This window comes from Anguilla anguilla, chromosome 7 (assembly GCF_013347855.1).
Source record: "Anguilla anguilla isolate fAngAng1 chromosome 7, fAngAng1.pri, whole genome shotgun sequence".
In the NCBI taxonomy this organism is placed as follows: Eukaryota; Metazoa; Chordata; class Actinopteri; order Anguilliformes; family Anguillidae; genus Anguilla; species Anguilla anguilla.
The window spans coordinates 12,259,946-12,274,945 of record NC_049207.1 but is presented as its reverse complement, the minus strand read 5'-3'; the positions used below and the strand labels follow the sequence as shown (position 1 = coordinate 12,274,945).

The following is a 15,000-nucleotide window of genomic DNA, read 5'->3' as shown; positions in this document are numbered from 1 at the left end:
GAAGAGCGGACAGCCAGCCGGCCCCCGGTTTACTGTGTCCAGTCTGTCAGATATTCAGCGCGTCGCGGTGCCGGCCTACGTGTGTCTCCGCCTGCGCACGCACATGCGCGCCGGCCTTTCCGTTCCCCCTGGAAACACGCGACCGCTCAATCTGCCCCCGCCCGCTCTCCAAAGCCCCGCCTGTTCCACGAGAGCTTGCGTCCGGGGAAACGGCTGCCGTGGAAACGGTCCTGCTCGTCTCCGTCGCCTGCGGTGGTCGTGGCGACCGAACGCTGTTCCCTTCGGGCTAGTGTTAGCCTCGCGTGTTCTCAAGGGGGGGGGGCTCTATGTTCCACGCGCACGGGTAGCGTGGGGGCCACTGGCTGGGGCGGCAGCCACCAGCCAGATTAGCGAAGCGCTAGGGAGCGACTCCAGAGCCCTGGGCCAGTCTGTTCCTGTCCCCCACTTCCCCCCCCCCCCTCGCCATGGTGACCAGGCCAGAGGGGCTGTAACTGGAGCTCGGAGGCCCGTGGCTGTGGGCCATTAGAGGGGAAGTGGCGTCCCGGGACGGGTGATTTGCTGCTGTAATGGGCGTGCTCTCTCACCCAGGCCGTCTGGTGCCCTGCCGAAGGTTGCCACAGTGTGACGGCGGGGCATCTGTCTGGGTTTCAAAGCACGGTGTTGCTCAAATGTGTGTTTCTCTCTCTCTCACACACACTTTCTCTCTCTCTCTCTCTCCCTCTCTCACACACTCTCTCTCTGTCTCTCACTCCCTGAGGAAAAAGTTCCTGAGCTTATATTGTTTTTGTGGATTTCTGTTGTGCTGAATTATTTTTTTATTTCCTGCCTACTGTTGTATACATGTTTTTATTGACAGCTGTTTAATACGATACCTCAACAAAGCCAAAAATGTCTCTTGCTCTCTTTCCCTCTCCCTCTTAATTAATTTTATGCAAAACAAAATCATTTCCAAACAAGTACTCCCTGATGAAATAAAGAAAGGATAATTGAGCTCAAAATAAAAGCTGATATCTTTTATCCATCACTCTTTCTCTTCCCCTTTTCTCTCATTCTCTCTCTGTATCTGAGCCCCCTCTCTTTGCTAGCCCGTGATTTACAGGCACGCAGTAGCGATCTGTCAAAATGCAATTAGCAGCTGTAGCTGGAGGAGGGTGGGGGTGCAGGATCTCAACATCCCGGCTGACGCAAAGTCAAAGTCATCCCCCAAAGTCACTCAAACGCACCCCACAGGCCAGGACTGCACCAGGACCCCATCACCAAATCACCAATGCACCTGTGGGCAATGGGATGAGGGCGGTGGCTGGGACTGGTGACTGGGGGGGGGGGGGGTGTGGTTGGGTGTGTGTGACACAGCACTGCTGACCTCCTGGGTTGGGGTGTGGCTGCCCTCTATGACATACGCCCATATGGCCTACTGTCTGCGGTGCATGTACACCACCTCCGCCCATAAGCACCTGCCTGCGTGTCTCCCTGCCCTGGTGCTCCTCCCTGTGTGGCGAGTGTGGAGGAGCGGAGTCTCCCTGGGTAGCAGGAACAGCGCCCTCTGGTGTGGGTCCGCGTTCGGCGGCGTGGTCGAGTCAGGGCAGCGACGGGTGAGCTTTGGGGGCTGGGGAAACAGTCACGCCCCAGAGAGCCCCCGGCCCAGACGCTGCAGTTCACAGCTCCCATCTGGAACAGCGGGACACTTGAGCCGGAGCCTGGTGGGGCGAGCAGAAGGTGGCGGCGGGGTTGGGGGGGGGTGACAGAAGGTGACAGCGTGCGAGCCCCCCCTGTTTGACGGGCGGGCCAACGCGCTGGGCAGCTGTCTGTCGCGCCCGTCCTCAGCCCTGGATCGTCACCCCGTCACTTCCGCGCGGTGCCTGGCGGGCTGCCCGCCCTGGTCTGTCACTGCAGAGCGGGTTTGTCACTTTCAGAGTGAGTAACTAATGGGATGGTTCTCACTTTGAGCTTTCAGAGTGTGTATCTGATGGCAGAGTTCTCACTTTGAGAGTGTGTATCTGATGGCAGAGTTCTCACTTTGAGAGTGTGTATCTGATGGTGCAGTTTGTCACTTTGAGAGTGTGTATCTGATGGCAGAGTTCTCACTTTGAGAGTGTGTATCTGATGGCAGAGTTCTCACTTTGAGAGTGTGTATCTGATGGAGCAGTTTGTCACTTTGAGAGTGTGTATCTGATGGAGCAGTTTGTCACTTTGAGAGTGTGTATCTGATGGAGCAGTTTGTCACTTTGAGAGTGTGTATCTGATGCTATGGTTCTCACTTTGAGAGTGTGTATCTGATGGAGCAGTTTGTCACTTTGAGAGTGTGTATCTGATGGAGCAGTTTGTCACTTTGAGAGTGTGTATCTGATGCTATGGTTCTCACTTTGAGAGTGTGTATCTGATGGTGCAGTTTGTCACTTTCAGAGTGAGTATCTGACGGCAGAGTTTGTCACTTTGAGAGTGTGTATCTGATGGTGCAGTTTGTCACTTTGAGAGTGTGTATCTGATGGCAGAGTTCTCACTTTGAGAGTGTGTATCTGATGGTGCAGTTTGTCACTTTGAGAGTGAGTATCTGATGCGATGGTTCTCACTTTGAGAGTGAGTATCTGACGGCAGAGTTTGTCACTTTGAGAGTGAGTATCTGATGCGATGGTTCTCACTTTGAGAGTGAGTATCTGATGCGATGGTTCTCACTTTGAGAGTGTGTATCTGATGGTGCAGTTTGTCACTTTGAGAGTGTGTATCTGATGGCAGAGTTCTCACTTTGAGAGTGTGTATCTGATGGTGCAGTTTGTCACTTTGAGAGTGTGTATCTGATGGTGCAGTTTGTCACTTTGAGAGTGTGTATCTGATGGTGCAGGTTGTCACTTTGAGAGTGTGTATCTGATGGTGCAGTTTGTCACTTTGAGAGTGTGTATCTGATGGTGCAGTTTGTCACTTTGAGAGTGTGTATCTGATGGTGCAGTTTGTCACTTTGAGTGTGTGTATCTGATGGTGCAGTTTGTCACTTTGAGTGTGTGTATCTGATGGTGCAGTTTGTCACTTTGAGAGTGTGTATCTGATGGTGCAGTTTGTCACTTTGAGTGTGTGTATCTGATGGTGCAGTTTGTCACTTTGAGAGTGCGTATCTGATGGGATGGTTCTCACTTTGAGAGTGCGTATCTGATGGGATGGTTCTCACTTTGAGAGTGCGTATCTGATGGGATGGTTCTCACTTTGAGAGTGTGTATCTGATGGCACTGTATCAGCTGCTTCCATTAGTGCAGTGCAGAAAATACTGCATCTTATATTAAACTCATATAACACTTGAATATATTTTTTAGCTGAAGAGTTCATGATTATAAAAATTATATCGGGTTCATATTTGCAATTTGAGTGATAGAATGAATCTTCTCCTGGGGTTACTCTGTAAGGTTTTATTTCTTTTATTTAGCGTCACCGCCTGCGCTGGTGAGCCGGTTTGGCGTCTAAAAGCTCACGGCGCTGTAGGAAATTAATTACAGCTGCAGAGCGATTCATTTCACCATCGTGAAATTACAGTGGGAAGACGAGCATTAACTCACCGGCAAACTGCACCGTGTGGTGGGAGGTATCGGGCACAGGGGATTCTGGGATACGCGGTACGGAATAGATGGAGGGAAAAGCGTCTAGGGAAGACGTGCGCGAAAACACCAGAGCGGCTTGACTTCCTGTCTGTCATCCAGCGGTCGTCTTGCGATGAGAACTGCATCCAGAGCTGTGGGAGGGGTGTGGTGCAGTGCCCAAAGAGCAGAGTAAAATGTCCAGTGTTAATGTGACTCTGACAGAGTGCAGAGTTGGGAGCTAGACATTATGTTCGTGCTGGTGAATCCGCTGAGCTGCTCAGGCAGAGGCTGAGGCGATGAGAGCTGAGGTGCTGGCTGCCTGCAGGGGGCGCTCTCACCACACGGCGAATGAAAGGCCCCGTCTCCGCCTCTGAGGTGCCGGTGGAGCACGGCTGCCCCCCGCCCCCCCCACCCCCACCCGCTCAGCCGCGGCTCGTACAGCTCCACAATTAGTGCATCAGAAAGGCCTGCAGAGGTGAAGATTCTGAACGGCTCGGACGAGGGGGCGGGGGTGTGTGGGGGGGGGGGGGGGGCTTTACAAAGGCGCCTTGATGTGTTCTTGCTTTTATCCGATCCCACAGCCCTGGGACATGGTGCTGCTGTGTGTACGTGTGTGTGTGTGTGTATGCGTGTGCGGCTGAGTGTGTGTAAGTGTGTGGGAGTGTTTGTGCGGGAGGGGAAGGTTTGAGGGGGCGGATCGGATGTGTGTTAGTGTCTATCTCTTCTTTCAGAGAATAGAAATGCCACAGAAGAGTAGTAGTGCTTCTGATTCTGTTTTTATCTGGGAGTTTTGTTGTGCGTTTTTGTCCCCCTGTGGAGCTAAAGCATCTGCCGTGGTGGAGATTGCTTTAATTATGGGCTGTGTTCTGCATTCTCCTCTTCCTAAGTGCTCCCCAAAGGAAAGGGGAATGTTTGTGTGTGTGTGTGTTTGTGTGTGTATGTGTATGTGTGTGCTTGTGTGTATGCGCTTTTGTGTGTGCATGCATGCATTCATATGAAGGTGTGTGTGTGTGTGTCTGCGTGTTTGTGTGTATATATGCATGCATTCATATGAAGGTGTGTGTGTGTGTGTGTGTGTGTCTGCGTGTTTGTGTGTATATATGCATGCATGCATATGAAGGTGTGTGCGTGTGTGTGTATCTGCGTGTGCGTGTGTATCTATGTGTGCCTGTGTGTGTATCTGCGTCTGCGTGTATGCATATGAAGGTGTGTGCGTGTGTGTGTGTGTGCGTGTGTGTGTGTATCTGCGTGTGTATGCACTTGCAGTTGTGCGTTCGCTGGTTGCTGGTTAGGCTTAATTGAATAGGACCGGGAGCTGGGCTGTAATTACCGCCAGCGCTGATTGGTGCTCCATCTGCTGGGGAGCGGGGTGCTGGGGAGCGGGCTGCTGCTGCCGCGCGCTACTGAGGCAAGAGTCTGCGGTGGCCCGCCACCACACAACTGCGCTCCGATCGCCCCGCTCACCTCCCTGCGCTCCGATCGCCCCGCTCACCTCCCTGCGCTCCGATCGCCCCGCTCACCTCCCTGCGCTCCGATCGCCCCGCTCACCTCCCTGTTAGGAGCTGCCGTCTGATCTCCCCTCTCACCTCCCTGTTAGGAGCTGCAGTCTGATCTCCCCGCTCACCTCCCTGTTAGGAGCTACAGTCTGATCGCCCCTCTCACCTCCCTGTTAGGAGCTGCAGTCTGATCTCCCCGCTCACCTCCCTGTTAGGAGCTACAGTCTGATCGCCCCTCTCACCTCCCTGTTAGGAGCTGCAGTCTGATCTCCCCGCTCACCTCCCTGTTAGGAGCTGCAGTCTGATCTCCCCGCTCACCTCCCTGTTAGGAGCTACAGTCTGATCGCCCCTCTCACCTCCCTGTTAGGAGCTGCAGTCTGATCTCCCCGCTCACCTCCCTGTTAGGAGCTGCTGTCTGATCTCCCCTCTCACCTCCCTGTTAGGAGCTGCAGTCTGATCTCCCCGCTCACCTCCCTGTTAGGAGCTGCAGTCTGATCTCCCCGCTCACCTCCCTGTTAGGAGCTGCAGTCTGATCGCCCCTCTCACCTCCCTGCTCACCTCCCTGTTATGAGCTGCAGTCTGATCTCCCCGCTCACCTCCCTGTTAGGAGCTGCGCTCCAATCACCCCTCTCACCTCCCTGTTAGGAGCTCATTTGGGAGGTGCCCCTCTTCAGGGGTTTTTAGAGCAGAATGTACTGTGTGACAGAGCGAGGGTCGAGCAGCAGGGAATACACTGCCTACAAATCTGAGGATGATGAGCAGAGGAAAGCAACATCATCATCCTCAGCTTTCCAAGCATCTTACTCTTTCGGCTGCTGGAGTAAAAATGGATTTGACTCTTATTTCAGTCCATTGGGCCTAATTTGAGAAACATGGGTACGATCATATTTGAGCGTAAACTGTGTGTACGAACATTTCCAAAGCTTGAGTCTAGAGCTTGCTTTGGTATACGTATCCCTGTTACAGTGTATGATACCACAGGAGTGTAGCTCAAATGGCTGATGGCCTGAACGAGGGCTGTCTGTTTGATTTCCAGGTGGACCGCGGCAGTTAAACTGAAGGACATGGAATTAATTCCTTCAGTAAATATCCATCTGCTTGAACTGATATGTGTTTGACCCTGGATAGAGAGTTCTGCTATGCAAATAAGCAATGATAAGAGCCTGGGAGTGGCTGCTGGATCTGGCATTACACTCCAGGAAAAGGATTCTCCTCTACCGTACATTTAATATTAGCATACATTAGCATCCCCCACCCCCTCACTCCAGCACCTGTCACAGTGTGACGGGATAAGTGTCACTCACAAGGAGGCACTGCATCACGTTTGAAAGGTCAGAGGTCACCGCAGCGAGCTGACAGGCGACCTTACACACAGGCACCGCGGCAGTAACGCGCGCTCTCAGCGTCGCATGGCTGCCGACGCCTGATTGATTCCCCCCCCCCCCCCCCCCCCGACCGGCCGGCTAAGGGTCTGACACCGGAGCGGCACGGTGAGATGAGCTGCATGACTCATTCAGCCATCATTTCTGTGTCTGCGTGTCAGGGGCCCTAATGGTTTCTGGGCATGGGGGTGCAGCCTCCCCCCCCCTCCCCCCCACCATGAATGATGTCCCATCAGGCTTTGCCCATACCTGCGGGCCGGTTTATCGTTTCGGATTATTCATCTGCGGCGCTTCTGCCGTCCCTGACCCGCCCCCCTCTCCCCCCCCCCCCCCCCCCCGTCCCCCCCGCAGTGACCACACTTTATTCCGATTAGCTGTCACTGAAAAATATTTATGCCTTCTCTGGCCAGCGTTTTTGCCGGACATATTTTCCGCGTCCTCTCGCCGAATGGCTCACTGGATCATTCCGCAACGGTCCTCCCCTGGTTTCGACTGTGACTTATGCTCGTCCCGTCGGCTCGAGTATGACACGGATTTAGTTCTAGGTTCGGCAGTTTTATTCCAAACGGCGTGAACTGGACCTTCCCTCAGGTTTCACTGTCAGTCTCCCGCTGTAATTCAGAGAATGAACTGGAGCAGCAGCTGCCTGTAAGTGCAGCTCTAATTACAAATCTTAGCCTGTGAACAGGGGGGCTGAAAGTTCAAATGCTAGGGAGATGACCACTCTTGCACGCCATTTGTTCCCCAGATAGAAGTGAACCATTTCACACGGTGAAGTTTCACTACCGCCTGACGTGCTACGTTTTTCTGATGTCCCACAATGCAGCGCTGTGATGGTGTGGTCAGTTCTTACATAGTGTATATGCTGGATGTCATGTGATAAAGCAGGAAGGCGGGACATTAACTGTATATTTCCGTTGTGTTGAGGTGGTTGCCGTGAACGCAGCTGGTGTTTAACTGTTGATTGCTGGGGTTCTTTGGGGGAGGTCTGGACGTCGACGGCAGGATAGAGTCTGTGCATCTCTGCGTCTTTGCGTGGCACTCCGTCTGCTTTATTCCTCCTAAATACTCTTCCATTGTGACACAAAACTAGCTGTGAATGTGTGTGGCTCTGGTGTACTGCATGTTGACGGTTGTATTGGCAGCTTTTGTTGCGTTCAACCTTGTCTTGGAGTGACAGCTGTCACCAGTGTGTTTGGCTTTCATTTGGCATCAGTGCCTCACTTAACAGTGTGAGAAGTCTCTGTACATTCACAGAGAATTTTCTTATCCGTAGATTACCGTAAAATAAAATTTCTGTTGATGTCGAAATGAGGTAAAAGGTCCTTGTGGTCTTAACTCAATTTCTTTTTTTACTGTGTTGCTCTCTGAAAAGGCCTTGTTCTCTTAATTAAGCATTTAATTGTTCTGGAGGTTGTTTCGTTCACACCTCACATCTTGAGTGAGACTTACTTTGACCCCGTGCTAACAAGCAGGTAATTTGCTAACAAGCCCCAAATCCCTCATCCGTGTGTTCCTCGAATTTGCATATATTGTTTGAAATCTCTGGCCACTGCGCTTGCAAGCTTTCAATTAATTCTGAGCAAGGCATGCGGTGTAATTTAATTTCGTATCTGAGCCAGTCAAATTGTCAGCCTGCGGTAGTGAGCAATGTATAACGATGCCTGCGCCGTTGAATTGCCCAGAAAATAAACATTTTTCTTCTCCAAAAAAAATAAAAAAAATAGTTTAAAAATAGAGAGCAGGGGGGTATGAACACTTGGCAAGTTCCCTCACACAGTGATGCTACAGCACTGCAGCCACAGCTGGTACTTAGCAAGGGACATAAATCAGGTAATTAGACTGTATTATTTTAAAGGGTAGGTCCAGGTTTGGCAAACGAAGGCTGGTAGCTGGAGATAGTCCCTGTCGTAATCCGACATATTAATCATGATTACAAACAGGGCTGAGTAAGCTGTGTGTGGAAATGAGTTTTTAATCAGCGTCTATAATGCCAGAGATGTCTGGTCCAGTGTGATGGGAGAGGAGAGAGAGAGCAGCCCCCCCCCCCCCAGCCCCCCCTTTCCAAAGTGATAAATGTGAGGAATGGGTTCGGGGCTCAGAATAAATAATGTAGAGACCGGATGGCTTGTATTATACTGTGAATGAATTAATCAATCAGTTAATCAAATTTGATTTGACGCAGTATCCTTATCGAAAGAATTGACGCAAGAAGTCACGTATTGCATTCTGTGTAGACCTTTCAGGAGATGCACCTTCTAAGGAGAGAAATATCGATATTGTTTTATATCGTAGGATGTGTATAGCATGCTGTAGACTATATTATATTGTAAGATATATGTGACTTTATATAGTGAGACATTGCATACAGGAAATTATATTCATCATGAATTATGATATAAATGATAAATAAAGACCTTGCTCGTGATGGGTCAAAAAGATACAAAAACTAATTGAGGGGAAAAAATGGTGGAAATCTTCCAACCTTAATGTAAACATAAGAACTACTTTCTCTTTTTGTGTGCATTATATAACTGAGCCTACTGGAGTGGAATGTGAGCTTCCGCCTGTGCACACAAACAGTATTATTAGCAACTGAACCTGAAAATAAATGGAAAATAAACAGAGAAGGGCCGGTACAGGGTCCAGGGTTCGAGCCTGCCTGCGTGTGTGTGTGTGTGTATAAATGTTTGTGTGTGCACGCTTGTGTGTGTGTGCGTGCTGTTGTGTTTGTGTGTGTGTGGAGGCCGCGGGGGAGCCACAGTCAGTCAGAGATGGGGAGGGGGGGAGGGGAGGGGGGGGGGGGCGTGTCATTAGCGGAGAGCTGTCAAGCACACACCAGTGGGGATGTTCACGGCGGACAGAAACATGTAATCAAACGAGCGAGCCGTCCGAAATAATTACCGACTCCGTGCGCCTCTGGGAACAGGATAGAGTGACAGGCTGTCCGTGTGCATGCGTGTTATAGTGCGCGAGTGTGTGTGTGTGTGTGTGTGGTTATGTGACATTTCTTGTGTGACTGTTTGAGTGTCAGTAAACAAGCCCACGCATCCCCCCCCCCCCCCTCCTCAGTTTGACAGTGCTCGAGGATTCGGAAAAATGAACTGACCCCAAACGCCCCCCCCCCCTCCAACCCAACCCCCCAATGTCCAACATCCCTCCCCGCTGCACTTCAGCTGGGAGACCTGCACCTATCACTCCCTCTCTCCCTCCTTCTCTCCCTCGCTCCCTCTCTCCTGCCTCCTCTCTCAGATTAATGAGTGGGGTGCGATGACTGATGGCTGTGCGGGAGTCACAGGGAGGGAAGAAGGCCTGTTTTCCCGCTTAATTGCTTTTTTTTTTCTTCAGAGAAAGTCAAATTAGCATTTAGATCTGGCAGTAACAAATGCAGCGTTGATGGCCTCACCTACGTGCGAGTGTCAGCGATGGCAGACGCGCACGCCTCGCGCGGTCACACAGCGCAGATGCAGCCGGCTTCGGGTCCCGTCTCGTCTTCTCTTTGTTCCGACTGCATTGGCTGTGGCTTACCCTCTCATTTGAATGTTTTTTTTTAATATTCATGGTCTCTCTCGCTCTCTCCACCACTCTCTCTGTCTCTGTTTCTTTCCCCCCTCTCTCTCTCTCTCTCTCTCTCTCTCTCTCGCTCACTCGCTCACTCGCTCTCTCTGTTGCTCTGTCTCTCTCCATGTCTTCTTCTCTGTCTCTCATTTATTCCCTGCATCTATAACAGTTTTTTTCTGATACACCGGTTAGCAACACAGCGGACCTTTGGTGCTTTCTTCCTTGTTCTACTTTCTTTTGTTGTGCTGTAATCCCCTGGATGTCTCTGCATCTGTTAATCAAGTTTCTCGCTTAATTAAGAATTCTTTGTGTATATAATTAGAAATAATGCTCTGCAACCATCTGATTGTAACTGTTATTGATTGATGTGTGTGTGTGTGTATGGGTGTGTGTGACTGTGTGTGTGTATGTGTGTGTGTGCGCCTGTGTGCGCCTGTGTGCGTGTATGTGCTTAGATACTGTATAATAAAATGTGTTTACGCGTGTTTTCAATATATGCGTGCGTGTGCGCGCAGGAGTGCATGTGTGTATGCAGTTAATATGTGTACCTTTGAATGTGTTTATGCATGGGTGCATGCGTTACTGTGTATATTCGTGCATATGTGAGCATATATGTCTGTGAACGCGTGCATACATTTGGTGAAGGTCCATGAATGTGAGTGAGTGAGTGAGTGAGTGAGTGTGTGTGTGTGCATGTTTATGTATCTGTGTGTGTTTATGTGTTCGTAAGTGAGTGAGTGAGAGTGTGTGTGTGTGTGTGTGTGTTTATGTGTTCGTAAGTGAGTGAGTGAGAGTGAGAGTGTGTGTGTGTGTGTGTATGTGTTTGATAGTGAGAGTGTGTGTGTGTGTGTGTGTGTGTGTGTGTATGCGTGTGTGTGTGTATGTGTTTGGTAGTGAGAGTGTGCGTGCTCCTGTCCTGGGTCGAGTCCTCTTTCTGAAGCTCTGGTCTCCTGTCTCCTGTCTCCTGTGGTCAGGAGGCTGTGCTATCTTGTGAGAAAACATGCAGCCAGAGACTCTGTTTAGTAAATATTTAAGCATCTTGTTCCTACATGCCCTCCCGCTGTTCATTACGCATTATGTTTTATTCATAAATACCAAACTCAAATGAGTCTTTAACCAGTTCTGAAATATGAATGTAATTATGACTTTTTTCCCCTTCTTCTCCTCACCCGTTGCACATGAGCTGCTTACTAATTAATGATGGCTGTTTTCATTATTCATGAGTCCAGATGAATGTGTAAATGCCTTGACACCCATAAAAAGCCTTGGCCTGTGACTTTGGAAGCAATTGTGAGGTGTGTGTGTTCGCAGTTGCGCATGTGTGCATGTATTTGTGTGGGCGGGGGTAGGACTTAATTGTAATATATTCTTCTGAAGCCACTCTGATTGGCCGGCCTCTTCTATTCTATGTTTGTTACTTCAGGGTTCATTTCTGTATTTCCTTGTTCTTATCCTGTTTTTCTCTTTTTTGGACGTTAAGTATTTGCTTAGTGGATATATTGAGACAAGGCAGTTTACAGTGCTCAACTAATATCTTCAAAATGATCATTATTTTAACATTTCCATAGCTTAAATCTGCTATTAATATAGCAGGATTTTTTACCGAGGAATTTTAGCATAAATACACTTTGCCTGAGGTAAGAGAAGCCACAGTTCCCCACCTGGGAATCATGGAGTTTTCAGCTTTCTAGAACAGTTCAGGCTGATGTACCTCAGCTGTATCGTAGCGAGTCTGCCAGTCACAGAGAGAGAAGAAGATGGCGTTGACAACGCCGGCCCCTCACTTACCTCACGCCCCATCTCGCGGTCCGCTCGGGAAAAGCGCGTTTCCAGACTTTGGGGGGAGCAGACGGGAGCGCCCGTCCTCGGTGTCGGCTGGTTTCCTGACGCGGAGCGAGCCTGACAGGCAGACTCGGAGGTCCCGGCTACATTTGTCTCATTTAGAGAACGCGGTCGCGGCAAAGCGCTCGCTGAGAGATTCAGCGCGCAGCGGGGACTCCAACGCTCTCTCCGTCTTCCGAGCGGAATGTCAGCGTCTCTGAGACGATTCTGTCCGCAGCCCCCGGGACCAAAAGTTTTGCTTTGTGTCTGCAACAATGTTCCGGTTACCATGTATGCAAAACAGAATGCGAAACCTCCATTAGATTTATAAGCTGGGTGTAATAAACGTAATAAACCCTTATAATCCATTATATTTGATGAAACTCTCTAGTATCATATGGGTAGGCTCTAGGAATTCGGAAAGGCTCTGAGTTATGAGAGAGGGTAGGGTTAGGGTTAGGCTTTGTTCATTCTTTTTGCATGCATTAGGCACACTTTGCCCATGCACCGGGCACTAGCCCTGCATGCGGTGTGTAAGCACATAGTGTGCGGTGTGGTGCAACACGGTAAACCGCTGCATTTACTGCATGCATGTCTTTACACCAGTTCAGTTTGTTCTCCAGTGTGTTTTCCACTGGGCTATGTAATGGATAATCCACGACGAGGTGGTCAGGTATTGAAATATAATGACCGACGTGGGGCTGAAGAACCCTTTGATACGATGCGGAGGGGGGTTGCCTCTGCCAAAGTCATTATTTTTCAATAGCTGACCAACTTGATATAGATTATCCCGGTCATTATATGGCCAATTCCCCTGCAAAAAGGTCTATCAATAATTGGACACAAAATATTAAAGTGATTTTATTACTTTAAATAAATTATAATGAGTATGATACAAATTTTCCATTGTTTTCTCATAGACAATATAGAAAACAATGGAAAATTGCCATCAGTATTCATGAGTATTGGCGGGGGTATTGGAATAATACATGAGGTAAGTTAACACTAGTAATGGACTCTCTTGAGGTTGATGGCAGAGCACTAACTGGAATGGCTGTTCACAGAGCCGCTGTAGCACTTCTGTCTGCCTGTTTCCCATAGCAGCGGTCATTGTTTGGCCATAGAATGCCTGAAGTGGCAAATTAGAATCAAGCCTTCAACAGTCATGTAATAAATTCATATGACAGATGTCCATTTGATTCAGTCTTGAGTGAGGCATAATTTGTGTACATGAATTTTAAAATAATTAACAATTTCATTGCTGATCCTGACTAAAAATAATGCTCTGATCACCAATGCTGTTGGTATTGTGTGCAAAGCATAAAAGTTCACCAAGTTCTTCAACAATTTTTTCTTACAACTTGTTTCAACGCAATGCAGTTTTGGCTTGTTTCCATTTGTTTTGTCTGAAGTTTTCCACAAATTGTTTTAAGTGATTGCAGAGTTTCACACACATTCAACTTTTATAGTGTTTCTGGTTTTATCTGTTGAATTAATTTATTCAATAAAATATCAGCTCTTTCTAATGGAATAATTTTCCTTATAATGCTGCTTGAAAAGCAAACATTATTTGTCTTTGAACTACAGATTAAAAGGATTAAAAGTCCTGGGCTGTAAATATAGAACAATCATTCTTTGAGGTACATATCGATCTCTGACATAATGTGCCTTGAATGGATGTTTTCTCTTGGTAAACATTAAAATATCAACTTAACAATTAACTTGATACGGTCAGGGAGTTGCAGTTGTTCTTGGAACGCACAAACACAGTTTACACAAGAGGACCCCAGGTGTTTGGAAACCGTTGGCATAGAAGACGGTCCAATGAAGCTATAGCAAGGTCATGAAGTGCACCCACTGAACCGTCTCAAATTTGGCGTGGAAGAGGTGTTTGGACGTTCAGTGCTAAACGAGTGCTTTTGTGACAGGTTCAGAGGGGCACTTGTCTGCACAGCAGTCCCACTGGTTCGTGACCAGCAGTAACCCTGGAGAAATGTACAAATAACTGACAACAGTGTGCTGCAATATTAAAACTGCGACTTGTGTTCCAAGCGAATTTGTGTGCCAAATTAAAATATTGATGCTGAACCAGACATCAAATTTAAAACCCTTTTTTTAAATTTTATTTATTTATTATTTTTTTTTACAGGCACTCAATTTGATGTGGTTATAATGCTAAAAGGCAGGCTCTGGAGACTGTTATCATTGGCAGAGAGAGAGAGAGAGCGCCCAGAGACCGTTCATTCACAGCGCATGACAGTTAGCGAGGCAATAACGCAGCCCTGATCAGGAAATGGGCTATTACTGGGCCATTTATACGCTTTATTTGTTCGACCTTAGTGGTGGTGCAATTGATTTATTCCTACCTAGCCTTTCAATTACACTGCGGCAGCGGTTTTCACGGCCCTGTTATTCGCAACATAATTTTCCATTTTCGTCTCGTTAAGAAATGATTGTGGATGTAATTGAGTGGATGCGACTGTAATCTGATGCAATTTTAATGGCAGCCCACGTGACACCGGATGGTCTAGGGCTAAACTTTTTCGACTGTACTGCAGTGCCCTGAAGGGAATGCCGTAGAATAGGATTTCCATAGACTCCGTAGCCGGTGTCTCTATCATAACATCCTTCAACACTGAATTCTCTTTGCTGTCTCTGAGGACATCTCCCGAATGCAGGCTCAAGTTGTCCCGGCTTCCTCAGGTGACTGCGTGGGCACCTGCTGGCTAATCCCTCGGCGCCAACAGGTTGCCAGCTGGCGAATGGGAAAGGCCAGGGCCTCCTTCCATTGGCGCAAAGCGTACCGTAGCGTGCCGCGTGGCTCGCTGTGTGTGACCTGTGTGCAGGTGGCCTAGCAGGTGTCAGAGGGTCACAGGACCGTGGCTGATTCCAAAAAGAGATGAAAGGGCAGAGAGCAGAATCAGCGCACAAACAGCGACTGAAGCCTGCAGTAGCTTCGTCCCCCTCTCTGTTCCTCCCTTTATCTTCTGTCTTTTTTTTTTGTCCCCCCCCCTCTTCCCTATCCCCCCCCCCCGAGCAGACGGGTGCTCATCCGCGTGGATCAGAGCGGTCTTTATCCAGCAGATTACATTCACACCGCAGCCCGCCAGCCTTTTATTTTCATTTGGCCCGGCCGTCCGGCGCCAGCTTTTTAATGTCTGCGCCCAGATGCTCAGA

The 15,000-nt window shown here is 48.9% G+C and overlaps 1 protein-coding gene across 3 annotated transcripts in view; it reads left to right on the top strand.

Annotated features, from left to right (window-relative positions):
- Positions 1-15,000, top strand: part of reln (reelin) — a 130,282-nt gene that overhangs the window by 56,135 nt on the left and 59,147 nt on the right. The window lies entirely within an intron of this gene.